General features: G+C 47.7%; 1 protein-coding gene and 1 long non-coding RNA gene across 3 annotated transcripts in view; one reads left to right on the forward strand and one right to left on the reverse strand.

The window, feature by feature from the left end:
* LOC135899445 (uncharacterized) overlaps positions 1 to 17,794 on the reverse strand; it is a 359,804-nt gene extending 342,010 nt beyond the window's left edge. For both annotated transcript variants that reach the window (XM_065428696.2, XM_065428694.2), the window contains exon 1: positions 17,493 to 17,794. The gene's annotated coding sequence lies outside the window, so the exon portion shown is untranslated. The remainder of the gene's footprint in view (positions 1 to 17,492) is intronic.
* Positions 17,795 to 21,136: 3,342 nt separating this feature from the next.
* LOC135899442 (uncharacterized) lies at positions 21,137 to 25,716 on the forward strand. Its single transcript, XR_010563614.2, has 3 exons — positions 21,137 to 21,814; positions 22,655 to 22,793; positions 23,785 to 25,716. It is a non-coding gene; the product is annotated as an uncharacterized lncRNA (long non-coding RNA).
* Positions 25,717 to 27,659: the final 1,943 nt, after the last annotated feature.

The following is a 27,659-nucleotide window of genomic DNA, read 5'->3' on the forward strand; positions in this document are numbered from 1 at the left end:
TGCAAAGAGTCTCACACAGCCAGCTGCATGAATTTGCGCCTGGTTGCACAAATGTCTCTTTGTTATATCTAAGGAGGTTACACTGATATTTTGTAACAAGTGAAGTTTCAGGAAGGAACGAAATCAGCAACAACAGGCTACCAGGACAATCAAAAACAAAACTCATATATGCAGTAAAACGTGGCGCATTGGATTAAACAAAAATATTGAGCACATGAAAAGCATTCTGAAAGCTAGATCGCGATTTTGTAGCGATGCCATTCCTTTTCGTTAGTGGTCTGACCGCCGCCCCGGCCCGTGCTACGTACTGGAACAGCCGGTCGTTTGCGGTGGGCGACAAGAGTGGTATAGAATCGAGGGGTAAGTATCGCTACAAAATCGCAGTCCTTACTTTATTACGCACTCCCGTATAACCTACGATTGCAAGAGCTGGCATCCCGTTCGTAAGAATTGGTTGGTCTATGTCTTTCTTAAAGGCCGGTGTCTGAAATGTCTCGATTAAAAATAAACTTCGTTACTGTAATATCGGCGTATGTAGGTTTTGCAACATAGAAGACAAATACGCGAAGACACTCAATAACATAAACAATACACAGGTTCTCGCGACGTGGTTCTCCAAACCAAACTGTATACATACAAAAATCTCCATACAAGCTTCTATCCGCTTAAGCGTCAAACATCGGAATCGTGTGCCAACGCGCGAAGCCCATGATACATCGACGGATACATTACACATGTACTGTACTTGCGGGAATGCATATATAACGAATAACTTCTTGCCAGAAAACTACCGAACGAACAGCAACTTTCAGTGTTTTCATAATTGTGTGCCCATTCAGGCATAGCAATCAAGGCGGGTAGCATATATTTTACAGCAGAATGCAAGTACGCTGTAATATCAGAGGAAGCCTTCGTGAAATTGCTTGCTAAATGTGCACAGCAAGACGGCCAACCTACGATCAGAAAGCGCTTTGCTCTAGCTAGTACACAACGTTCATTACGTAAATCATAAGTTCAAGAATGCGCGCAAGGGCCAAACTTGCTTACCTTTCAAAAAGACTTGGCCAACGCTCCTTCGTCTCAAAGGTACCGAGGCACCGACGTCTTTCTGGCGCAAGCACTGTAGAACTTCCGATGAACTCCAGCTCCACAAAAGCACAACCTTCAACAGCCTTCCATACACTACGATTCGAAGCTCCAGTACCAGACTTTTCACGGGAGCGTGGGCAGAACAAAGGCAGCTCGGACGAGCGCTGTAGTAAGACACTCACTGTCGACACTGGTAGATCGCACGAAACACACGGCGAACTAACGGCGTTACACAAGTCCGGAGGGTTTGCGATGGTTACTGCACACGACAAGGAGCACATTTTGTCTAGGCACTTCTAAAATATAACTCAAATACCGCCTTACTGCAGTGTGCATTTCTGACAGCCAACGTGGTATGTCGACCAAACAAATACTGCAGTGGCGCCACTCTGCGGTTTTTAGAAAAATGTGTCGTAAATGAGAAAATTACGTGTTTTTTTCCTAACAACAATCGGTAGGGACACTTTAACAAATTTCTTGGGTCCAAAAGTGTTAACTTTGTATAAATATGCACTTTTTTATACGCAGTTTAAGAAAATGTACTGTATATATAAAAAAAACGAAGCGGATGTCGCCTTCAAGATTCGCAACCGCTTCAGTCGCATGCAGTTTGCAAAAGCACGGCCTTCGAAATCAGACTTTGTCGCTCAAACGAAACTGTAGCTGGGAGGAGGGCAGGCATTTAGGCCCCAATTGTTGGGTTTACAGTGCCCAGGTAGGCTTCCTTATTTATAAAGAATATACAGGGACTAACGCCGAACCATGAGCGAGCTTTAAGCAGGGGACACACGGTACGATTCGGCGTCCGATCCAACGTGCGTGTATCCGAACGGTCGAGCGGCGCGTAAGCTCCGCCCAGATCCAGCCCTCCTCCCCCTCCCCCCCCCCAGCTTGAGTTCAGATTCACGTCGAGAAACGCAATATAAAAACTCTGCACAACACTGCTTCGCTTTACGTGAACACTGTCAATAAAATTATGCCCCTGCAAATGACAGAACACTTCACGACGGCGCGTTGTCCACTGACGGCTCCGGTAACAGCCAGCGATACGGCCGGCAGGCATAGCTAGGCGGACGCTGCGGCCGACGGCGCTTGTTTCAGCCCGAGCTCGATGAAGAGGGCTTATTTTTGCCAAAACAATTAACGCTGTGCACTTAGGTAGCCCGTAATCAAATACAATTGGTTTACTCGACGCAGTCGTTGCGAAGGGCAAACGTGCAAGCGAAGCGAGCAGCCTCGCTCGGACGGTCGGTGCATAGAGATCGGTGTGTGCTGTTTGTCCGCGGAAAGGCCCTCGCGTCGCGGCTCCCGATTTCGACGGTAGCTTAGTGCTAGTGTACTAGGCGCTGTTTTGCATCATAAGCACATGTTCGAGATAACTTTATTGAACTGGTAACTATTTCGTGTCGGCAACAAACTTCAGCAGGCAAGGGAAAAAAAAAAAAAAGACGGCGAGAAACCGGCCTGCCAGCGCCGCCTCCGTGGAGGGAACGTCAGAGAACGTCACATCAGCTGCGGCCAAACGACGGTGCGGAGTGTGCGGTTGTCGGACACATCGGACGATGAAAATTTGCCCGCTTTGTCGCACGCCGGACGTCCGATCCGGCGCTTCGGCACGGCAAAACACCTCGATTCCGGCTGCCGTTCAGGCGCGTCGGACGCCGGATCGGACACCGAATCGGACCGTGTGTCTCCCGCTTTAGTTGGCGAACACGAGCCCATCAGCGCGCCGTCCGTGCACCTCCGTCTGCTTGCAATGGTGGATGGCCTACGGGCTTCTTTGACGCCTACTGAGCACAAATTCATGATCACCGCTCGTATACACGCTTCCTACAGCGCTAGCTGTGGTGTTTACGAGATTATGTGCCCTCACCTTGAATTGGCGAGACCGCTCGACATGATCGCATCTATTTCTAGTGCGTGAGGCTTTCCATTGACTGTCACTACAACTAACCAACGTTTTGTTTATTTTGTGCTACAGTGGGTCGTGACGATTCCGTTCACAGCTTCAAAGTGGACAAGAAACAGTCGTTTTCTCGCTCGTAGAAGCATGAAAAAGTGGGCTTGTGCTTGGCAATGAACTTTGACCGACACGCTTGCTTCCGGCCGGAGCAGCAGACGCGACAACTCGCCGTTTGTAGGCTGCCGGCCGATGGCGGTATCCCTCGCGAACGGCAAGATATTTACCTGCCGTAGAGAGGATCGGTCCAGGAACGATTCTTGAGGCGATTTTTGTCGCTGAATGCGAGCATGGCCACGCCGGTTCGCCGTGCAGAGCGGAATCGGAACATTATTTTTCGATGAGTTCGCACTGACGCAATGCAGTCGATCGGCTCGTCGGTCGTGCAACGGGCGGCGCGCCGGCAGGAAGCCGCGTCCACTTGAGACACCTCTTACGCGACGTATGTAGTATACATACGTTCCAAGTTTCCAACGTTCTGCCGTTCCGCTGGTGGATGCACCGCCACGGCATCGATCTTTACCATTCCTGCCGCGGCCGTGCCTGTCGCCGAGCGTAGGCTTAACTGGATTGGGCGGAGCTTGCAACCTTGGGGAGTAAAGTGGTAGTATTTAATCACGTGATCTTCAGGTTGGTTCCAGATCACGTGGTTTTAAACTCTCAATAGATGGTTTTTGGTCACGTGATCTAAAACTCTGTACGTCGTAAAGCCGGCTCATGACATCCTTTTACTACGTTTCTCAGAGGTGGTAGTAAAACGATGTAATGTAACGCATTTTACTGCCGCATGCCAGAGTAATTTTCTGGTGCAAGGTAGTCTTCAAAGCTCATGAGCCGCAAAAACCCCAATGTCGGCTAACTTTTGTTTACAGTGTACGTCAAACAAACCAAACAACACAGCGCTGCACCACGCGTAAGCGCAGGCTCTTCACCCCTGACTCGCCAGGCTATTACTGAGTCAAAATCAACCCTGATCTTTTAGTTCCCCAATTTTGACAAAGCAGTTCCAACCACCCCTCCAAACAGCTATCCATTTCTCCTCGATTGCCGACAAGACCAGAGTACTATTGTTGTTGCAAAACAAAAGGGTCGTTGACGATGCAAACAACAAATGAAAACAGCCGAACATAACTTAAGTGGCCTAACTACACGAACAGCATGTTTCCAATCTATCGCAGTGGCGTACTTTTCGCACGTATTGGTGCCACTGAACAATCTGGTCAACCTCACAAGTACGTAATCACAAGCGCACTAGCCTTGTGGTCACTAAACAAAACGCGTACTTGCGTTGTAGGCAAACTTTTCATTTACGCTTACTCACGTTTCTTCCCTGAAAGTCCTACAGGACACGTGACATAAACGAACAATTAAACTTGCGGGACTTACACACTCCGCAGAACTCTTAAAATGATGCGTCTTCTACTAACTCTTTCCACGCACGTTCACTAAAGAAGTCAGAATACGGCTGCCCTCCACACACACTAGCAACCCAGTCATAAAGTCTGCTTCCTTCCGTCCACACAGGACACGCGCTAATGGAACTAAGAACGCTTCTCCGTGCAAATCATGCACTCACTGAAAATCTACGCGCTGAACCTTAGAAAATTCAACACTTAAAAAGAAAGAAGGTTAAATAAAACACACGCGCGTTACGATAGGCCTCTCAACAATAACCTTGACCCTCAGGTTACACACACACACACATACACAAAAAAAAGCCTATCTACTTATTAATGAGCATCTCGCGAGACTACATGTTTACTTAAAACACATCTTTCAAATCTTGAGCTTCTCGAACGAAAACATAAACAAAGCTCAAACCTTACATATTGAAAGAAATCCTAGTCTCAAATCGCGAAAACATTCCGATGCTCAAAATAACAAACAAAACACTTCATTTCTACGCAAGCTCTCTTGGCCTCCCTTTCCAAACGCTTACGTCTGACTCATACTTTGAGTCGAACCCGCGGTGGGCGAAGTTTACAAGCTACTCTGGCTATGGAGGAACAACAAAAAGGCTGACTCACTATCAGCTCCTTCAAGACGTTACGGTCTCCTGCCAATTTGCGTCCCCGCGCCCCGCTTTCAACACGAACTCGATTGACCGCGTAGCTACTCCCCACCTGGTCTCGTCCTGCCACCTTACGTTTCTTCGAACTGCACGCTGAGCTGTGAAAAGAACTACGGAACGACGAGGAGCTTAACTGCCTCGTGCCCTTTGTCCGCGTCCGTGCAGAACATTCTTCGCGGTCCCCCTTTGACCTGTGGCTCGAACGTTTAGGATGCGTCAACATCGTCAGTGACGACCGCACCTTTCTTCTCCTCGCGCCCTGCCCATTTGTGTTTCTCGCCATTTTTGGCGGCGCTACATTAATTACCGTCTTTCGGTCTTTACCGCGCTTCTTTTTACGGCGCTTTCTCTTTGCACTCGCCTTCATGTCGCCTTCTCGTGCCTCGTGCTGGCCGGTACACATTTCGTCGGCCCGGATCGGTCTCTTACCCGCACAGTCTGAGTGATTCTCATTTAAATCTACTCTCACTTTGCCTCGACTGGCGGACAGCTCAACCGACTCTGGCACAATGCAGCAGGCTTTACTCGAGTTAGACAACTCGCACTCTTGCGAACTGCCCTCTACTACATTGCCCAGCGCACGCTGTGCATCGGCACACAGCCCGTCGGTATCGATCGCTGTCTCACGCGCACAGTCCGAATGATTATTAACTGAACCATCCCGATTTAGGCTATCTAGACTGGCGGAGAGCCGCACCGATCCCTGAACAATGCAGTTGTTCTGTCGTGGACTACGGAGCTCGCCATCCCGAGAACTACTCTCAACTGCATCGCTCAGTTCGCACTTCACTTCTGCACGCAGATCTGACTCTACATGGGTGCTCGCGTCCGTCGGGTCAGCAGTACCCTTTTCTTCGCTAGCAACCTCGCTAACATTACCAGCGACGCACACGCTCGGTAACTGTGCCAATTTGTTCGCAGCTGGCCTAGCTGTCTCCACAGTCATCTGTTGTCACAGCACCTCGTCGCTCTCACTGCGGCCTTTAACGGCCTCTGTTGCCACTAAGGCATCGTTAGCAGCTAGCTCTTTCCCTTCACTTATCACTCTGCAGCTAATCTCACAGGCACTACTCTTTTCGTCGGCTTCTGGCGAAAATCCGCTCGATGCTGCCTTATTCTTTCGCTCTGTACTACCTACAGAATTCTCAGACAGCCGTTGTCTCTGTGCCAATAACTGATCACAATACTGTATCTCTTTGATCAGTGCTGCCTTCTCTCTCTCATACTTTTCCTTTCGCTCACGTTCGCGTTCATTCTCACGTCCGTGACGCTCACACCTAAGAGTAAGTTCTTGAAGCTCATGCTTCCGTTCATTCTCGCGTTCTTCACGCCGACGCTCACTCCTAAGTTGACGACGCTCTCGCAAACGTACACGACGCTCGCGCTCCCGTGGCTCCTGTATCACCTCCCAAGCAAGCTCAATGCTTTTGTCGTCATTGCCACTATCTTGAATCGCCTTCATGATAGCTGGCGTTTCCATCCGTTCGTCCGCTTCAACTCCCAAATCGTCGCACACCAACAACAAGTCTAACCTCGTCAACCTTCTAAGATCCATGGCAGCTGCCCCGACAGGTGGTTAAAACTGTTTTCCTTAATTAATTTGTGCAAACACACAATGCAACAAACTCCCGATTCCCAGAACTATCAAAATTGACACACAACATTTGAGTCTGGCGAATCATAAGGAAAAAAACCACGCGCTCACTTACGGTTGCAGCACCCTGCCATCCGGTTCATTCGTCCGCTGTTCCCGGTTCCTCCGGACTCCCTGGGTCGAAGGCTCGCTCCTTCTTCGCGACTCCCAGTTTCTTCGGACCTCTTTCGACGAAGGCTCTCTCTTCTTCGCTCTTCCCGGTTCCTTAGGATCTTTCTCGACGAAGGTTTATCCGTAGCGCTGCCACCAGCTGATGCATTCGGAGGCGATCCTACCGCTGCCAACCAGATGTAGGGGTTGGAGGACGGGACTTCGTGATGAAAACAAACTTGGGAGGGATTTATTCTACATTCTATACAGGGAGGTGAGCGACAAGTAACATTCTTTCAGTCATTACGGGCCGGCAGCAACTCGGACGCTGCGGCCCGCGGCAAGAAGTTCGAGAGAGGTGAAACAGGGAATCAGGGCATATCCCAGAATGCTCAGGTCTCTCTGGAAGGCTTCTTATAAACCCTTCGAGCACTGTAAGTCACGTCATGTTTGACCAATGGGAGAGTCCGCTCCGATGACGCCACTTTCAGCCAATGGTAGGCGCCCGTGTCGCGGTGTCGCACCTGGCGGCTCTCTGCGGTCTTGCCTCGCAGACTGGCAATGCACTTCTAACGAGGAGAAGGGGAGGGCTGCTCATGCTCCATTGTCCGAGGCCCACCTGCTAATCCCGGCGGCGCACGAACTTGTTGGCACGTGAACTTGTTGCCTTAAACTTGTTTGCTCGGCCGCTCCTCTGGAATGTGCTTTCCTGCTTCCGCATTCCTCAATTAGCTGTGCTGCGACTCGAAGTGGTTTGGGGAACTCGAAGTAATCGCAGAAGACAGCTCCATATCTAACAGTGGTAAGCGCATCAAAGGAAAACAAAATCACAAAATGTAAACACAAATAAAATGAAGTATAAAGCGCACAGATTCGTGGAGCTATACACGAAAAAAAAAGAAGAAAAATGTCTACGAGCCAAGGTTGTCTGTCGAAACAGAAAATGAGATTTACATTCAGTCTACTCTTCCACAACTCAAGGCGTACGCGTAGGTAGCAACCAGGAATGCAAAGATGAGCAGCTTGACAACATGGCTTCCACATAAGTGACAGCCTACGTCTTTTGCGCATCGCAGGATGCTCGCACAATTTGGAGCTCATAAAGTTGCACCGAACACAGTATAAATATATGAACATGAAAAAAGATGAACAAAGTATGTATCAACAGAACAGCATGATTCACACACAAAAAAAATTCATCGTAATTTTCTATCTAGGATTTGCGCAGACATGTATTTGTGAGGTAATAAAACACCAATAACAGCGCACATACTGCTGACTGAACGGCACAGTTGCTATGAGAAGGGAGTGAATGAGAAGGGAGCGACAAAATGGTGTGATTTTCACGAGGAATGGCAATTGCAGAAGAATACAAAACAGATATATATATATATATATATATATATATATATATATACGTATACCAAAGGTGGACGGTCGAGGTTTGACATAATGCCTCCCAGGTCATATCAGAAGGGTTGAAATCCGGGCCAGTTGGTACATAGTTGAAGGAATAAACCAGTCACAAAACACAAAGGACAAGAAGAGAAGTTCACACCACAATGACTGGCCTATCAACTGAGTTCAGGTGTGAACCTCTCTTCTTGTCCTTTTTCTGTTGTGACTGGTTTTTTCCTTCAACAGGTCATATCATTTATGGTCAAATAACCTTCGCTTGGCATTGAATAGCGTCCGTTTTGTATTGTTTGTTTATTTTTCAACATTGTCAGTTTTCCGCTTCCACAGGAACTGCACTGATATAGCAAAGTAATACGCATTTCTCGCTTCCTTTGCATCTCGTATGCTTCTCTGAACTCACGTACAAGTGCGCCACGACTACTACGTTTTTCAAAGAAAAGTTATCGTTTATGTTGTGCTGAAGCTATCCGGTGTCTAGTTAGCTTCTGCACTATACTTGACCACCCGCCTTAAGAAAGATTGCAGTTGCCTCCTAGACATCCAACTGCAGAGATAGGTTCATGAGAACGAGGTTCTGGTGAGAGTTCCTTTTGTCTAGAACATGAGCCTAGCCCACCAATACTACTGCTCATGGGTGCATTCGAAAATAACAACCTAGGAGGAAGTCTAAAGGTTATATTAAAGCTATTGACTCACAGTCTTGATACTCAATGAGATTTTGTACCGTACTTAAGGGTGCCGACAAAGGCGGGCTTCGGAATGACCTCCTCGCTCTGCCCAACAAAGTGCTGTCGGCGTAACAACGCAGGCAGCAGCAATCGAGTGTGCATAGTCACGTTAGTAGAGTACTTTTCGGCAACTGGTACGAAAGTTTCTTATAAGAATATTTCCAAATATGTACAGCACTGAATAAAAGTTTTTCACCACCGTTGTGCGCACCAGTCTCAACCCTTTCAAAATTCGTTGCGAATTTTTCTTATTCGGGCACGTCCTCCCGCAGCACACGTCCACGTCCTCCCGCAGCACATTAGAAGGGAGAGGGAATATGCCTGCTGTGGTCGTGTACATTTTGCATGCACTGAAGGAGAGAGAGAGAAATCGAAAATAGGAAAAATGGAGAGGTTAACTAGGCTAGCTTCCGGTCTGCTATCCTATACACGAAAAAGAAAATGGGAGAGTTTAGCGCATAAGCACAGAACGCATGCAGGTCGCGTTAATCTGGTTGTTAAAGGTACTAGGCCAGAACTTCACACCGCTAACTCTCTGAAGTATGCGACAGCATACTTCGAATGTGATGATTGTAAAGTATCCACAGTTGCGCGCGTCACGGACGGCCTTCTACACTCAGATTTAGCAAAGTGGTGTTTCCGTACCTCGTATCACGGAAATTTGTGATTTCACGCACACTATGACGCGCCCGCGTACGCTCGAAATACCTCAAGTTTTCTGTAGGGAACCTCCAAAAGGTATGAAATCAGCCCATAATTCTATATAGAAATGCATGACCGATGGTGGGATCGGACCTCCATTTTTCTGCGCAGCAGCCAAACGCTTTAACCATAAGATCACGATTGCACACGTGATTCCGTGGTGCCAAAGTCACTCTTTGAAACGTCTGGCGCTCGTTTTCGTGCCCGTTCGTCGCGTTTGTTCTCTCCTGACAGCTACCGCTTTCAGACGCTGTGTTAGACTGCTGCGCATTTAGGACCGGCCAATATTTTTCGCCAGAGGAACATGATACATCCAAAGCGGGTGACCATGATGCTATCGCATTCATCTCTCGCGAGCTCTCGCGAGCGTCGCCGACCTCGTAGAGTCTCTCGGAATATCGCGCTACTTCACTGGGCTCGCCGATCTCGCAATGCCGCAGCGAACATACTTGCTACCGAACACGAAATACCACGCTGACACGCTTATCTTTGTCCGGTCACCATTTTTCACTGGCTAACAACAACTGTCATCGATCTGCGCAAGACCCGCCTTTAATGCATCCTAACTTTCTGAAACGTTGTCGCCGATCCTGTAGCGAATGAATTTGGTCTAACCAGATTGCGTGCGCGACGTGAATAGTGGTGTGCATTGTGGAACGCACGCGGAACCGGCGGTTAAGTCGGAATGTGTACTGAGTCACACATAAATAGCCGACGCACTTGACCCGTAGATCGCGACAGCCGACGATCGTGACCACCACTATCGTTTTGCTCGTACTTCACCCGTACTTCTGGGCACAAGTTCGCCCAATCAAGAGTTAACTCATGCCTTTGGTAGCGTCTTATTCTTCACCGTCAAGACAACGTGACATAACGCAAAACAAGGACGAACACATTTCCTGTGTCGCTAATCGATCCGGAATCGAACCAACCACTGCGGATCCTAAGATCCGGAATCGAACCGACCACCGCGGATTCTAAGGCAATCGCTCTATCTAATAGCTTGTCAGTACACGAACACAGCATGCCCTCGGATGACCAGGGGCCCTATATAACGTAAACCTATTCCAATTAGTTTTTATTCAAATCTCACGACCTTCAAATTTACGTAACCACCGACGCAAGCTTCGGGTGGTAAAGGCCGATCCACATGACGGACCAAGTCCGCGGGCCGCTCGGTCACGTCATGCGCCGTCACGGCCCGCCGCAGTCCGGTCCGGCGCAAAGCACATCCACACGGCGGACCGCCATAGCAGACGGCAGAGCAGACCAACCAGCTACACTCTCGGCCAGAGCGTTATCATTGTTATCATTCCGGCTCGAGTCCCACAAAGCCGGGAACTGCTCAACGAGATATACAAAATGAAAAAAACCTCCTCGTCACTCCAAGAGGACACGGTGATTAAAAAATACATCTGCTGCACGCACATGTAAACGGAACGGCGGACATGAAACGACTGGCTTGACTGGCTTTTGCTGAGCCGAAAACTAGATTGGATTTGGCTGAAGACACTCTGTTGCCGGACAACATTCGTTGGCTAAGCCAAAATCGCTGGGCTTGCATGCGGTCCGCCGCCAAAACGTAAGCGGGAAAAGCCTCGGCGATTTGTTGGACCGCGAGGGCCGCGGTCTTGCGCGGGCCAACGGCGATACGCACGAACTGGTGACCTCATATCACGTGATGCGCGGACCGCGTTCCAAAAGAGCAATTTGGTCCGTAGTGTGGATCGGCCTTAACCGGCAGCGTTGTTTGAACAGCCGAATCAAGCGCGCTTCTCGTTTATAGCATGTCCTTATCTTTTGCTTTCAAAGCGAGCGAAAAGCATTGCCTACATTGAGCAGTTATTTTCTTTATCTATTTGGCTGAGACGAGGCGAGAAGCACGCTGAAGTGGAGAGAGTTTAGGTGGGCCCGCGCCAGCGCTGTGAAAGTGGATAACCGGATGGGGAGGGCAGTGACGGTGTCTGCGATTGGTCCGCTTCCGCTTACTTAGCTTGTGGTGGCTGTTCAAAAATCGCGGCGGCGTGCAACGAAAGGTAAGAAATGCCGCTGAAACGGATCCTCGGCAAAGCGGAGTTGGCGTAGCAGTGTCGTATACGTGCTGAAAGGGCTCGTTAACGTTACACTGCCACGCAAATTTTGTTACTACACGCAGATAAATCCATGTTCCCTGGCAGCTCCGACTAGCCAGTGCCACAGCAATCAGCGAGCAGTCATCTTCCTTTCGAAACGGCACAGTCCCCTGCTATTCAGAAGAAAAAAATCAGTTTTGATCGGCGTATAAACGCGTCTTCAACGCGTACACATTACTATGCGACGTCGCGCGACAGATAGGCAAGGTATATGCGCAGCCCGAAAATGTTTGACCAATGGTGACAGGTGAAACGGCGTCTTTTTCGCAAATGGCGAAAAAGGCCTCGAATGATAAATTAATATATTTCTTTCACAGTGTAATCATACATAATCAGTGCGCACATACCATATCGCGGTTTTCTTGACGTCGCGTGACATACAGGCGCAGTGGATGGTGGCCTGAAAGTGTTTGACTAATCGTGGAGAGCTTATTGGAATAGAAAAGTCTGGAATAGCTCCATGTTATAACGCCCCAGCTGCTGCTTTCAAGTCTGCATGAGCGGCAGGTACCAGAAAAATGCTGCCCCGGCTATCTTTTTCTCATAGTGGTCCTGTATAGCGTCACTGGTGTAAATGTCTATATACGCCTGACAGATTAGCACTGAGTCATCCCTAGTTTCTGTTCGTTTGTTGTTGGAGGAGGATGTACGCAGAAAACCGTAGATAATCGTCTAACAGCTGGCGCTGTAAACAAGCTAAGGGGGTCGTTTAGGAAGAATGCACGCGCCGGCAGTTTATTCGTAGTCTCGCCGCTCATCGAAGTCGAAGTTCATGCAAGTAGCGGTTAACGAGAAGGATATGCATCGATTTCGTAGGCAATCATTCTGTGCACCACCCCACCTTTACCAACTCTCTTAAGTCAATGGGTGCAAGAATTGTGATGAGAACACGGACTGACGTCAAATTAATGCCGCCGACGGTTGGGGCGTAGAGGCGCCTACGCTAGCTCACCTGCGGCGTCGACGCTTCCCGCCCATATAGTTCTGAAGTCAGCAGCTTTAATGCGGCTCTGTCTAAGCCTTAACTCTGTGCGGCATTACACGGCTGGAAATGGGTTAATGTATGCGAACGCACTTCTTTTTCCCACAGCGAGGACAACAGTGGGCGACCGGTGCACGATCGGCGCGCAAACGTCCGAAGCAAGCTCTGTATTCTCTGCTGAACTCATAGCTCGAGTTTCCATTTCGTCGCCTCCAACAGAGTTCGCAGCGACCGCCAGGTCATATTTCAGCAAACGTGAAGCGTGAGAAGCTCACCGTAACTGAGTGCGGTCGTGTTTTCAATTAATTAGGCGCAGCCCTCCAGAAGCATGACTCCGGGTGCTCGAGTCTTTGTCGAGGTGTCGGCCGTCGTGTGCCGGCGATCATTAGGGCGATGGGGTACGAAACGACCTCTGAACAGAACAAAGTGTTCAGTTAAGGCAAGAAAGTCGCACTTACGTTGATGACGTGTTGCAATGAAAAGTAAAAGCTTAGCTGTGGTAAAAAAGAAAACAATGGAAGGGGAAGTGAAAGAAACCACCATGAGAGTCTGCGGTGTACATATACACGGAGTGTCGAGGGCCTAAAGACTGCATTTTCACAATGCTAGAGTTAAGGATTCTGGCAAAAGGTTTCGATTCCAGCGCACGCTTTCTTTTTTTTTTTTTCGCTATGCCGTTTCTCAGTTCGCCGGATCGTTGCACACAGGGTGTTATGCATCGTTAAACTATGTGACATCACGGGACTTTTGATTATCAAAAGTCACGATGCCGCCGCGGTGAAGCTCTGAATAGTGCAAATTTCCTTTATAGTCAATGATGCCTGGCTATAATTTTATTTGCAGCATCGGTGTGGACTCCTTGATATGACGTCCTGTTAGTAGTCATGACGGCGATGTGTAGAGTTGGCCCTCGTGTCATTGAGACACGAGGGCCAACCATTACGACAAAGCGCCGACAACGCGAGCAGGTGTCGCAAGCGGCGGGATGAATTAGAATGACATATATTTAAATGGCGATGTAAAGTGTACCAAAACCAATAATTGCATAGGTTAGGCAATGCTGGTATGTGAACTAATTCTAGCTAAAATCAAATGTTTCGCAATGCTTGGCAAAGGAGTATGCAAGACTACTGTACTCAGCAACCGAACTAAATGCTAACCACGTAGTGCGTGGTTTTTGTTTGCGTTGTCTAGCGAATGGGCGAAGGCGCAGCAATGTACTACCGACACTGATGTCTTCAAGAACGCCAACTCGTGGCACTTGACAGTCCATCTTACGCCCTTCGCTTTTCGCACCGCGGGGCAGACACGAAGTCTCGGCGATGTGTTGCCGTTCTATCTATGTCTCTGTCTTCCCGCCAATCTGGGTCAATGAGTAGTCCACGGTCTAATGGGTGTCGGATCGCTGTGTGGAGGGTTCGAAACATCTACCGAACCAACTTGGGCCACTGGGTATGTGTCAGTGCGCGTCTATTTGCCGCTCTTCAACGAACCTCTTCTGACGCCGACTCGGAGCTCCCGGTTCGTGCCACTCGGTCGTTCCTGATCGTTGGTGAATCTCTTTGGTATAGAAATTCGGTCACCGGGTGTGTGCCAATATAGCTATTGGCGTTCTTCAACGAACCTCTTTGACGTTAGCTTGGGTAACTAGGTATGTGCTACTGGGTGTGCGCCGGTCTACAGTCCCCCCCAAAAAAAAACGATTTTTAGGCTTCTCCGGTGCTCGGTGGAATCGAACATGTGCCAGGCGCGAACTTTACAGTTATTTAGAGTGACTTTACGCTTCCTGATTAAATCACGCAGGTTAGGTGACTATGTGTCACCGCTCCGCTTCAAAGGTGATGCCATTAAATCATCATTATCGTCGTCGTCATCATCATCATCAGACGAAGATGAAGAAGAAGCGCGAGAGAGAAGCCCGACTGCATGCACGTTTCGGCGTTGGCTGTACGGTGTGCCGGTACATTGCTCCACTGCTAATTACATTATCGTCGTCATTCATCGTGCGATGGGTTTTGAAATTTTTTTTCAGGAATTTAGAGCATGTTGCGTTTGTTGCCGGAACAACGGCAATAGAAAGAGCAACGTCGACAACGACCCGACTGCGAGTGCAGCCAGCAGTTCCTTCAGTGTCACTGGAACGTAGTATTAATTCCACTAAACAAAATGATGCAATAGCATTAGCGGGACCGTATACTACTATGGTTTGAATACTAGTACGCATTTTTGTTGAAATGAAATGTGTTTGTGTATTTTTGTATGTGCAACAGCGATCACAATGCATCAAACAGGACATGCACATCAGAGGCATTGCTTTTCTCCCCCTTAGCCGGCTGTCCGCTTATGCACGCTTGACCACAGCGGCACGTGAATTACCACAGGAAAGACAGTAACACGTCGCTACGATAAAAAAAAATCCAAGGATAAATAACTGAGCAGGACACGTTCAATTAAACACAAGCCGGGACATTTGCATGAGCCTCCTATATATCTGTTCAAAAAAAAAAAGAAAAAAAAGACGAAGAAGAAGAAGAAAGCAGATACTTTGGTGGCTTCTTTCTTTTTCCGGTTTGTGGTTTACGGCTTGCCAGGGTACTGAGTTGTACTCTTTCTCTCTTTTTTGCATACAATAGTTATTACATCACGTGCAACAAACTTCTATATGAGTAAAACATCGTGTCCCCGTCTTTTCGTTGGCGAACCACAACATACGACAGCATTTGGGTAGCAGTTGTGGAGCGAACATCCGCCATTAGTATACAACGTGCCGCAACAGTTGGGTCAGCCAGGCTAACACAAGGTTTATTTCGCAAGTCACGTCATACAAATCAAAGGTAAGTTAATTATGATAAACGAAGTGACGAATGATACCGTTTAGTGCCGTCGTCCTTGGTAACTGTCGATATTGCTGTTGTGTCAGCTTCGTGGTTTGCGATCCTTCGCTTCGTAAATGCACATATGGACGAATATTGGATATATTATACTATCTTTTGCTGTTCAATATAGAACTCTTATCTTGTTTTGCTTTTACTTCAACAGTCTTGCAATCGATCCCACTGACAGCCAACCTGAGCTCATTCATTTCATACAGTCTTTACGAGAGTACAAAAGACCGTTCTATCTCACTGAGTCCCACACCCTTTTTGCACAGCACAATACGCCTGCAATTGAACTGGTATTTATTTACAGTCTGTCGTGGCAGTAATACAGCGCCTGTGCTACAATTTAACTCATCAGCTGAATTTAATTGTTATGAAGCTGAATTCGTTTCTTATTTTTGTTTGGTAGATATTCGGTAGAGCGAACGCTTTCAAAATTTGTCGTGCGCGGGTGAAGAAAATGTTTTGCACGCGGGCGGAGACAGATACAAACGCAGGTCGGCACACACCCGCACAAGTATGCACTAAATTGCAGTCACGCCGGACTGACTGGACAGGCGTGAGACAGAGTGTTAATGAGTGATGAAGGGTGTGAATGGAATCGATGGATGTGAGTATGCAAAGGAGTGAGTACCGGCGAGATTTAGTGGACGTGAGTACGAACAGAAGTGCCGGTTAATGGGAGTACGAATGAAATTTGCTGTCGGTGATACCGAGCAGGCGCGGTCAAGTGCGCGAGTATGTATGCGAGAGCCGGTGACTGGGAGTAGATGCCAGTATGAGCGTGAGTGGGTAAATGTGAGTGGAGTTGACCGCGAGTGGGTGTTGGTGAGTAGGAGTGGGCGCGAGAAGGAACGTGACTGAGTGCCGATGAGTGTGAGTGCACATAAGCGTGAGTGAGTACATAGTTCGAAAAAAGTATTGGCGAGTGAAGCGTGCGTGAGTACCGGCGTAATCTGCCGAATTATAGCGACAAATAGGCTGATTCACACTAGCCACAGGGAACCAGGCAAAAGCAAAAGGAAGGTGAACATTTGCAAGTAAAAGAAAAAAGGACCGAACAGCAACCGAACGTACAACAAGCAGTAGCGTCAGGTTCTCGACGTATCAAGGATCACGCCCAGTTGCTACTAAGCAGCTTGTGAGTCAGGTAGCGAAATGCGCGAGTTCTGCAGAAACTGCTGTTTCCTTACTTGTTGAATTTTGTGTGGTTAGTACTTCATTCAAACGCTCCGCATTTAAGGAATCGGCGATCAAAACATATTTTTATTTATATTGTCGATTTTCCCTGTTAGTAATACTTTTCTCCAAGTTTGTTATCTTACAGTGTTTTACAAAAGTCGGAAAGTGAATAGCAGGCTTTCGAATACGAAGTTCCTTATTCAATTTTTTTTAGTTTAAGTTAGAAAAAGGTGAAAATAAAACAGTGATTTATATGTGGTGTACCCGATTGCTCTGTAGAGAAAACTTGTCAAAATTTCACTTTATGTAACACTTGTTCAGTGTTATCGGTGTTATCGTGCAATCGGTTTTAGTACGCAGCAAAAAAATGACGCTTTCGACTCTTTACAACGTCTGTTGGGATTGCCGTTATAATATTCACTGAAAATTATTCTCTTCCCGTGCCTAACCTTATGCATGATGCAACGGACCGGCGTTAGCGTTTCGATTCGCCGCGATGTCCAGCGCGATCATTCGGTCACGTGTTACGTCACAGCCTCGAATCCGCATAAATGAGGCAAAGTACAACGAACTCCGTGCAAGCGCCAACGGGCGCTGTACTCACCTGGCGAAGTTCTTATCCGCTCGTCCTGGTTACGTAATCCTCGGCGGGGGAGCCGGCACACATGCAAACGGACACTGAAATGCGCCTCCGGAAAGTGCGAGTTGCAGGGAAGACACCAGGCGGGACGAGCGTCGGTCTTGCGGTTTAATCCTCGCGGAGCTGAAAGAGCCCCGATAAAACCGTGTGGTCGAACAACCGCGAGTCAGTCACGAAGGCGCGAGAAAATCTGCAGCGCCCGGGTCCAGCCGCGGTCTCACAGCAAGCGAAACGGCCCGCCGCACGTGCACACCGCTTTCACCGGCAACGCGCAGCCGGCAGCAGCAGGAACGAGCAGCGGCACTCTTCCATCCGGAAGCGGGGCGAGCCGGAGAAAAAACGGAACCGGTCGAGTTCCGAAGTCGGCGTTGCTCACGCCGTGCCGTTTTTCCAGAGAGCGCAAAAGCGGCGCGCGACTTACGCCGCCATTCTCGTAGCACACGCTCCCTTTTGCAGCGATTGGGTAGTTTGAACGGCAACGCGACCCCGCGCTTCAGCACGTAACCCCGACGTCAACAAAGACGGCCAAGAAGCGCGGCACGTGATGCTACGTCACACGCAAAACGACCAGTAGGAAGATTGGTTTCGGTTTCGGCTCGGTGCAACTGGGTCAGAGCGCTTGCTTTCGGTTTGAAACGCGGTGGCGCCACGGCTGGGCTCCTCGGCGTTTTCGTGCGTCCCGCCAGAACTTTCCGTTTTCTTTATTTTTTTTCGTTTTCGTATTAGCGCGCACGTGATGCCGCCGATGAGAGGGAGAGCAAGGAGAGAGGACGTTTCGGCGCGATGCGCCGAGGAGGAGAGGCCAACTCTTTGGTCTCGTCGCTTGTGCGAGCGCCGCGTGTGCGCGCGCGCGCGCAACAGCAGGCGCGGCGGCCGGTCGGTCGCTAGGTTGCAGGAGCAAAAAATAGCGGGCGACGTTTCGGCTCTGCCCGACCGGAAGGAAAGGAGGAGAGCGGCCGCGCTCAGGAAGGGAGCCGGCGGCACCTGCCCATTTTCTAGGTCAAAGTGGCCACCGTCGCCACCGCAGTGGGTCCCCCTCTTCTTCTTCTGACAGGCTAATTCTCTTGCTTCCACCCTCCTCACCTTCACGGAGGAAGGTGAGTAGCGAGGGGACCCGGAAACTGGGGTCTTCCTGACTCGGAACCAACGGGGGAAGGGGAACCAGAGGGGCCCGATTGTTGGCTCGCGCGACCTCTTTTGTCTCGTCGCACTTTCTTCGGCGACCGCGTTCCTTTTTTCCTCTCGCTACCTTCGCTATTCGTTGTCTTTGTTTTCGAACCTCGTTTCTGGTTGTTTCTTCTCTCTCCCCTTGCCCCGGTGTTCTAAACCCGTTTGCTTTCTTGCTTCTTCGTCCAGCCTCCAGCGTGCTTTTCGTCCGTTCTCGATTGCCTATTTTTCGCGCTCTCTTTCGCGCTCCCATCTTCTCGTGTCCTGTGTATGTCGGCCGACGAAGCTTTATTCTTCGCCTCTCTCCTGGCCCTGTCCGCCGTAATAAGGGCACCCAGAGTCGTCTTCTCCGCGAGGTCTTCTCTGCCTCGCGCTTACTTGCGTTTTCGTCCGAGCTCCCCACAGTCGTCGCTGCGGCCTTTGTTTAAGCGTCACGGCTGTCCCTCGGCAACAAGAAGCTGCGCTCTCCTCTCACCAGTTTATGTCATTTCTAACCCGTAAGAAAAATAAAGCAGCTTGTGACAGAGGGCAAAGGAAGAAAGACGCCGGAAGCAATCATTTGCAACGATGAAATGTATTAGGAAGAAATACGTCATGGAATCCCAAAAAGAAAGTGCGATGGGGCCATGACATTCGTGTGTTAAAAAGAAATTAATGTTCTTTTTCCTGTTTCGGAAACGTTCAGCCCGCCTATCACTGTTTGAATTAAATCATCTTGCAGGCATTTCACTTCCGACATCGGCGAGCTCTCTCTTCATTGTGTCGCTTAAGTCATTGTCAAGTCGATTTGCTGCCGAGTGGCATAACCTGTGTTTAATGACAATGGAGCACGTTGCTTGTGATGTCATGCTTGTTGAAGATTTGGTCACGTTTAAAGTGCTGCTTTTATTCTCTTTTTTTTCTTTATTGTATTAGCTAGCACCAATGTAGAAGTCTAAATGGGCGAGCAGACACCGAAAGTCACTGCATTCACTGTCTCAGATCAGATCAGAAGACGAATCGTGGTTGGCTCTGACATCAGATGACGAATTGTGGAAAAGCTCCTTTATCTGCCATCAAGTTCATAAAAAACCTGCTTCCTACCGTATCTTTGAGAGCTGTTTATTTGTACAGCGTACTATTTTCCCCGCGAATTTCCACCCTGTTCACGCTTATGGTTTTTAACGCATTCGGATTTACTTGTTTTTCTACTCAAGTCGGCAGGCAACATCATCTCCAAATTTGAAACACGACTTACCCCATTACTGGCACAACTCTCATCGTGCTTAAATGATGCGGAGACATGCCGTAAATCTTTTCCTAGCCGTACAGAGATTTCAATGGCCCGGATGGGCCGAGAGTTAACTTTGCAATGGAAACAACTCAGGTAAAAATAGATGAAGTGGACGCCACAAGGCGCCCTCCTATAACAATGTCTTTGTAAGCTAATATCGGGAGCTTCCCAAGCTTTTTATTTCTTCTCATTGACATAAATCGCGTTCTATGGAGTGGACGGAGTATGGTTAGAGGGGAAATTGGAAGGGAAATAGTTTGCTTTATCATAAACAATCATCCCGAAATTTTGAGTTCTAGCGCTTGTTGACAGCACGACGTCGAATTGAAAGTATCCAAAAAATTACAGTTGTCGTTGCAATAGAAAAGGAAAAACCAAGCGAACGATGACTCGCTAATCCTAGCGTCCTCCTCATTAGGCCTAGCAACTTCATAATAACCGAGGGCATACTTGCTCTGTAATTTGCAAATTTCGACAGCATGGAAGCCTGCGAAGCAGAATAATCGCCATAACAGCAAAAAAGAAATGGGGGGGGGGCGACATCTTTTACGCAAAGCGGGCAGATTTTTCATCCATCTATCCCTCCATGGAGGGCTGCATGTTTCGTGCTGGGCGCCTCGGTTGATCGCAGAAAACCGCTCATCAGAGATAAGCGGGTGCTACAAGGCTACTTGATAATCTGGGGCTTATCTCGCATGCCTAATATCCGTCGTCTTTCCGCCTTATGCTCACGCACGTTTCTTCTCTGGACAAAATAACCACGCGAGTGTTTTTAACTCCCCTCAAATATACTTTCTTTGACAGATATATCGTAATTCACCCCGAATACTTGTTGAAGGAAACATCACTCCGTACAAGTTCCCCTCTTTAATGCTGAAAGGCACTGCAGGACGCGAAGGTAGAAAGAGCTCATTAGATATAAAATATGAAAACCCAAGGTTTTCATAATGTCACGGCACCGTCGGCCGGTACGGAGTGCACCTGGGTAGTGAGCATGGGCCGTATTCTGTAGCGGTTCCTTTGGGAACCGGTTCCTTTCGGCTGTTGCCATTGGTCGGCGGTTCGATGTCGTCATCCCTGGTGGGCGGGACGACAAATTTTGATGACGTCACACAGGTTGCCAATCTTCTGGAAAGGAACCGGTTCCCTGCTAGGAGCGGAACCGCGGAGAAGTGGTTCGTTTGAGAGTCGCGCGCGGAGGCGAGCATGATGTCGAGGGTTGCTAGGGCAACCGCGGCTGCCGGCTAATCTCGCGCCAGCTGACGAGCCGGCACCTAGACGAGACGAGACAGAGACGGCAATGGCGGCTCCCTTGGTTGTGCTGCTGGCGAGTGCCGAAAGACAACGACGCGACGAGAGGCAACGACGCGACGCGTTCGGCATGGCCGAAGAAGAGTTTCGAAGGCATTTTAGTCTCTCTAAAGACATAGTGCGACGTCTTTGCGATGAGCTGGAAGGACATCTCGGACCTCAAAGATTGCGTGGTGTCGACACTACGATGAAAGTGCTGTGCGCGCTGCGGTTTTTTGCCACCGGGAGCTTTCAACAGTGCGTCGGGAATGAAGAAGCGATTGCACTGTCGTAGCCTTCGGTCAGCCGGATCATTACAGCTGTCGCCAAGGCCATTACGGTTGCGGGCAAGGAAAAAGGATGGGTTAGATTCCCATCGACGGCGCAACAGAAAGCCGCCGTCAAGGAAGGCTTTCTTAGCCGTGGAAAAATTCCAGGAGTTCTAGGATGTGTGGACGGGAGTCTGATAGCCATCGTTCGCCCTAAGAAGCTCGGCCCCGGCGAAACGGAATCGTACTGGAGCCGTAAAGGGTATTACACCCTCAACTGCATGGTCGTGAGTATTGTTCATTGACAAATATTTTCGATATGTGTTTGCGCGAGTGCACGTTGTAAAAAACTTCGTTTCGTTATTTTTCATCAATTGCCGGCAATACTTGCGTTCCTATTAGAGAAAGTAGCGTTTGTGTTGTATGTGTAATGACGACTTTGATCTTTGCATAGAACACGGCCGCACTTTTTCAGTGCTCTCCAATCACAGTTGAATAGCCTTTTCGATGCTACAATGTAAACACATTACGCGCGACTTAAACCGGAATAGACGCCGTAGCAGTGAAGGGAGTCTTCGTCTGCGAGCGATCCTAACAGAAGACGAGCCCTTGTGATTCTTATTCGACGTAAAACTAAAGCATTGTGGCCAACAGACTGTAAACGCGAAAAGGAGCATCCCATCAATGAAAATGGTGTGAGGGAGAATGAGAATGTGTGGACACCCATTTGCTCTAGCTGTCAATACGGCACATGCTGTTTCCGCGTTCTTTCGCTTGTAATAGGCACTTTGTCTGAAAAAAAAAAAAACATAGGTTCACTCTTTAGCAGAATCTTATACAATATGGACGGAAGAAACCGAAAGAATTATTTTGCGCATTGTGTTGTTACCGCACGCCATACATGAGCATGTGAACACATGCCAACATTGCATTTGTAGGTTAAGATGACACTGTTATCATGCTGATCATTAGTTCAACTGCCTAGTGCGTATATTGATATCTCCTTTTCTGTAATTGTGTTCACTGACTGAACAGTAACTGTTTGGCAAGTAGTGTTGTAAGCAAAAGGTTGTGCCACATATTTGTTGCAGTGGCACTGACACCTTCTCTTTGCTTTCCCTTATGAGGTGTGCGACGCGAAGCTGAATATCCTGGAAATTGACCCACGGTTTCCGGGATCGTGCCACGATTCATTCGTCTGGAGGCATTCTACATTTCGCCGCCGCCTCACTCGTGGCCTGTTACTTCATGGAGAAGTCTTGCTTGGTAAGTGCACCTGAAGTAGCAGTGCTTCTTCCACATGTAAAACATACACAGTCAAATAGTTTTGCATCCTAGCAAACTTTAAGAAAGCGTGATTTGCTAGAAATGTGTTGTGAATGCAGCGGTACCTAATGAACCTGCAGCGACTATCGAGAGAAACAAGTCTCTCTTAAAAGGCAGATATTTGTACCAGCATGTATACAACAGCTGACATGTTATGCTGTTTATTTATTAATTTCAATACACTGAATGCCAAGTGGAGCGCTACAGGCAGGGGTGGAATTCTACAGAACACGTCGAAATTGCAGTTTACAAGTATGGTGGAAAAGGGTTGGTGACAATGGACTCGGGGACCTGGTCCCTGTCCTTGGAACAAAGGAATAAGCGTGTGCGTGAAACTTTCGGCATCGACGTTAGTGATCGGTGTAGTATATATTGTAGAATGGTGCAAGTTGCGCTATTTTGCTTTGTGTCGCAATGTGTGTGATTTTTTTAGTTGCAGCGACATGTGGTGCTGGAGTGATTAGAAAGGATCAAACGGGTAGCTTGATTTTGGGTACCTTCATGAGAAGAGGTACGAAAGGTAGAGCAAGGATCCCAGATACTGGCAGCATATTCGAGAGTAGACCTTAGAAGTGTTTCATAAAATAAGACTTCTGAAGAGAGAAGAGCTAATAAGTTTTAGTGGAAGATGTACATTTAGGGAGGGGCAAATGGGATGAACGGAGCAGAAAACCACGAGTATGAAATAAATATTACATGTCCAACTTAACCTGAGATAGAGATTTGCAGCCAAGACAACAGGTGAAATAGGGCTTTTCTTTAAAATGAGTTGAACTTTCTTTACAACTTTCCGGGAAGGTCAATGTTTGATAGATATTGCAACAATAAATCCAAGACCCGCTCCTGTTGTAAAAGGGCCCTGGCGTAGACTGTGTTCTTGCATTGCGCCTTAATGTATCCATTTCGTTCACTAACATGCAACACTTTACAGGGGACTCTGGGTACCGGCTAGCGCCATGGATCATGACTCCTGTGCCTGGTCACCCAAATCGCCTCACGGCAGAGGGGCGCTATAATGAGGCACACGCATCAATGCGAAATGCCGTTGAGCGGTACATAGGAGTCGTCAAGAGCCGCTTCCGATGCCTGCAGATGTATCGGGTGCTCCACTACTCGCCTCAGAAAGCAGCCACTATTGTTGCAGCTTGTGCAGCGCTGCATAACCTCTGCCTTGCAGCAGGCGTGCCTCTGCCAGACGACCCAGATGATGACGGTGCACATGACGACAGCGCACAGCGGCCAGCCCAGGCACAAGTGCCGCTTCAAGTACAGGTGCCACCGCAGGCGCACCCTGTACAGCCTTCTCGAGCTTTGTTTCAATGAGGCCGTGCGGTGCGCGAATCCATAGTTGGTGTGTTTCGGCTGCCCAGAAATTTGCACATTGCCTACCTGCAAAGTGTGCGCCGGCGCATTCGCTGGCAAATGAGGCGGAGACATGTGCTGGTGGAACATGTTTTATTTTTCTTTTCATGAAGTAAATAGGCCGTGCACTTCAACATAACACATTGCGTGTGCTCACATGTGGCTAATCGTAGTATGCTGCATACTGCGGTAGTGAAAAGCACATGATTTGTCTATGTTGAGCATGACAGATACACATGCAGTGACAAATAGCCATGTGCCATTATGTTACTCCTTTGCTTTGTTCACTGTGCTTTTGAATATTGTCTTGCCAGGGAATTTTCTTTAAATAAAGGTTATTTCCAAGGTGAATGGCAACCAATCTTGCATAGTTGAATATTGCTTTGCGATGCCTATTTTACTGTGCAGTATGCATTGTTCCAAAGCTGAAGGTGTCTGTTCATGTGTGACACACAAGCACAGCACAAGTTGCACAGCAACTGAAATGTCGTTCAAAGCAATCTGTATAGCACATATTGAAACGTATAGCAACAAACGAGACATGCCAAGCACTTTTTGGAGCAGGATTTCTTTACATAGCAGACACTCATGCTTACTACTGCTTTGTTTAAACTCAAGAGTTGCTTCAACATTGCATTTCTTGCACGCATGATTTCACATAATGCTCGTAATTGCTGCTTAACAAGGTGCAACTACGCTATAACACAATATAAACAAAATCATGACAATGAAACATTTCTTTATTTTATTCACTGGGTACCTGCTTCGCCATTCAGGCATTACAGCAGGGAGGGTACAACTCATATAAATGAACACTCAAAATTACATTCATAAAGCATGGAAGAAATCATCATTTGAACAAATACAGACAGTGTCAGGTGGTAGAGTATTTCAATCTCTTATAGTACGAACATAGAAAGAGTAGCGGAAAGCGTCGCTTTTAACCTTCTATTGCATGGCGTCCCATATTTGGCACATACCAGTTACCATTCTTTTTCGCTTGTGTGAGATTCCCAGTTGAGAATGTGATACCATCAGAGTAAATCTCATAGTTATGCGCACTTATTATGAGCAAGTGCTGCCATCTCTTGAGCGATACGCAAAGCAGAGGTGAAGTAGATTTTGGGATGCAACGTGAAACTTGGAGGGGGCAAACACGAGCAATTGTTTTTTTTTCTCTGAAAATTTCGACCGCAGAAGCATAGAAAAATTATTTTGGCATATTTTTTGGTCTCGTCAATTCAAGGCAGTTACTAGTTTTCTCAATTTTGCCTGCAACTACAGCAGAGAAACCGAAATCGGTGTGTGCCATATTGGCACAGTATGAACTTGAAATACAAAATATGGTAACGTGCTGCCATCTGTTCAATAGCCCGAAGTTGCAGGTCACTCTATCACAAGATGGAATTTTGACGATCGGTACGGTAAGGGCGAATTGTCTACCAAACAGCCGCCTGAAAAGCGAAAAGGAACTGAAATGTAAAGGACGTGGTGCTTCAGAGGCACTCACAAACGCGATACATGACGTGGAGTTATCGTGTGTGCGTTGATACGATAACCGCGCAGTGACATTTCTGCCGAGCTTTGTTGGGAGAGATCCAGTCCAAAAGACTAAGCGCTGGTTTACCTCCGCCAAGGTGTTTCGCGAAATTGATTGCCCCAGCGTAGTAAAGGTCCATAACAGGCACATGGGTGGTGTTGACCTGCTGCACTCACTGTTTGGACTTTACTGCATACATATCAGAGGTCGAAGAAATGGCACTTTCGAATTTTTACGCCTATGCTAGACTTATCGGTAGTAACAGCATGGGTCTTGTACAGGAGGGTGCAGGAGCAGCTTAGGAGGAGACAAGTACTACCGCTGGCTCATTTAAAAGCAGAAATTGCAGAATGCCTTACCTCGCATAACAAGTGCCTACCCAACTAGCGACCAGGAAGGACTTCTAGTCAGGACATCGAATTCCAGGTTCAAGTCAAAAAAGCACAGGGACCAGCGGCCGCAATGCCACCCAAAGACGACCGATCTGACCAAGTCGGCCACTGGCCAGAATTTGACGAGAAGAAACAAAGATGTAAGCGGCCACCTTGCACAAACAAGTCGTTGGTAAGATAGAGGAAGTGCAACATTCATCTGTGCCTGAACGCAGCAAACAACTGTTTCATTTCATTCCCCACATCGCACTAAAAAGACCACCGTCCGTGAAGGTTTGTTTTCCGCGCATGGCTGCAAGAGCACTCAGCCATCTTCATGGTGTGCCATATTTGGCACAAAGCTTTATCTTTATTATTACAGTCGTGTTTGCTCATTCAATCAATAATGAAAGCTGAAAAAATGACTTTTCATAATTCATGCAATAGAGCGTCAAAAGGAATCTCGCATATTTTTAATTTGTGATCTCGCCTTTGAGAAACATGTGGGCGGCTGAAAATACAATTACCTGGCTATCCCCGCATTAGAGTGGTATATGTTATGAAGAAATTTTAATCTGAGGTTTCGGCGACGGTGTTCGAGAAGATGCCAATTTAATGTCTTTTTGCTTTCTGTCATGCTAAGCATCCTGTCATAATTGCCAAGGACAAACCGAACTGCCCTGTTCTGCACTTTTTCTCGTTTATCTACAAGTTCTGTAGTATATGGATCCCAGCAAACACACGCATACTCTAGTGTACTGCGCACATGTGTGAAATACAGTTGCTCCCTAAGTTTCTGTGGCAAGCTACTAAAGATACGTTTCAAGAAACCTAATGCTCCGACAGCCTTGTTCCTAACATGAGTAACGTGTCTGTTCCACCTTAGATCAGCAGAAAAAAATACACCTAAGTATTTATATTCTGACACCTGTTCAAGAGTAGCATTATTTATAGTGTTACGATTGCTGTCATATGAGCGCTTCCCGGTAAAGGTGACGTGGACACTCCTTTGCTCATTCAGTGACATTTTCCATTTTTCACACCATGTGGCAATCAAATCCAAATCATATTGTAGTGCTTGTTGGTCAGATTCGCTGTTGATGACCTTATATACAGTCATCTGCAAACATTCTAAATATTGATTTATTTATTTACGTGTACCTTACAGGCCTTCGAGAAGGCATAGTGTAAGGGGGAAATACGGTAACATATTAGTATTGAATCGGGAAAGAAATAAACATCAGCATAATGAAAGGAGTGCACACAGAACATGGAAAATTAATACATTAGCAAATACAATATGTAGAGCAATAACAATAAATGGTAAACAACAACATAATAGCATAATAACATTGTAAACGTTTTTACATGTTATACAGTAATAAGTATTGTAAAAAAATTGGGAGCGCTGAAATTCTTTAACTTGTAGAAGAAAATGCAAGTAAATTACAAAAGACATGACGTGTTTAGACGATTGAAACGGCATATTGATTGCTTAGCAGATTGCGAAATGCAGTGTGTTTAGATTGGCAT

The sequence above is a fragment of the Dermacentor albipictus genome, chromosome 6 (assembly GCF_038994185.2).
Source record: "Dermacentor albipictus isolate Rhodes 1998 colony chromosome 6, USDA_Dalb.pri_finalv2, whole genome shotgun sequence".
NCBI classification, from domain to species: domain Eukaryota; kingdom Metazoa; phylum Arthropoda; class Arachnida; order Ixodida; family Ixodidae; genus Dermacentor; species Dermacentor albipictus.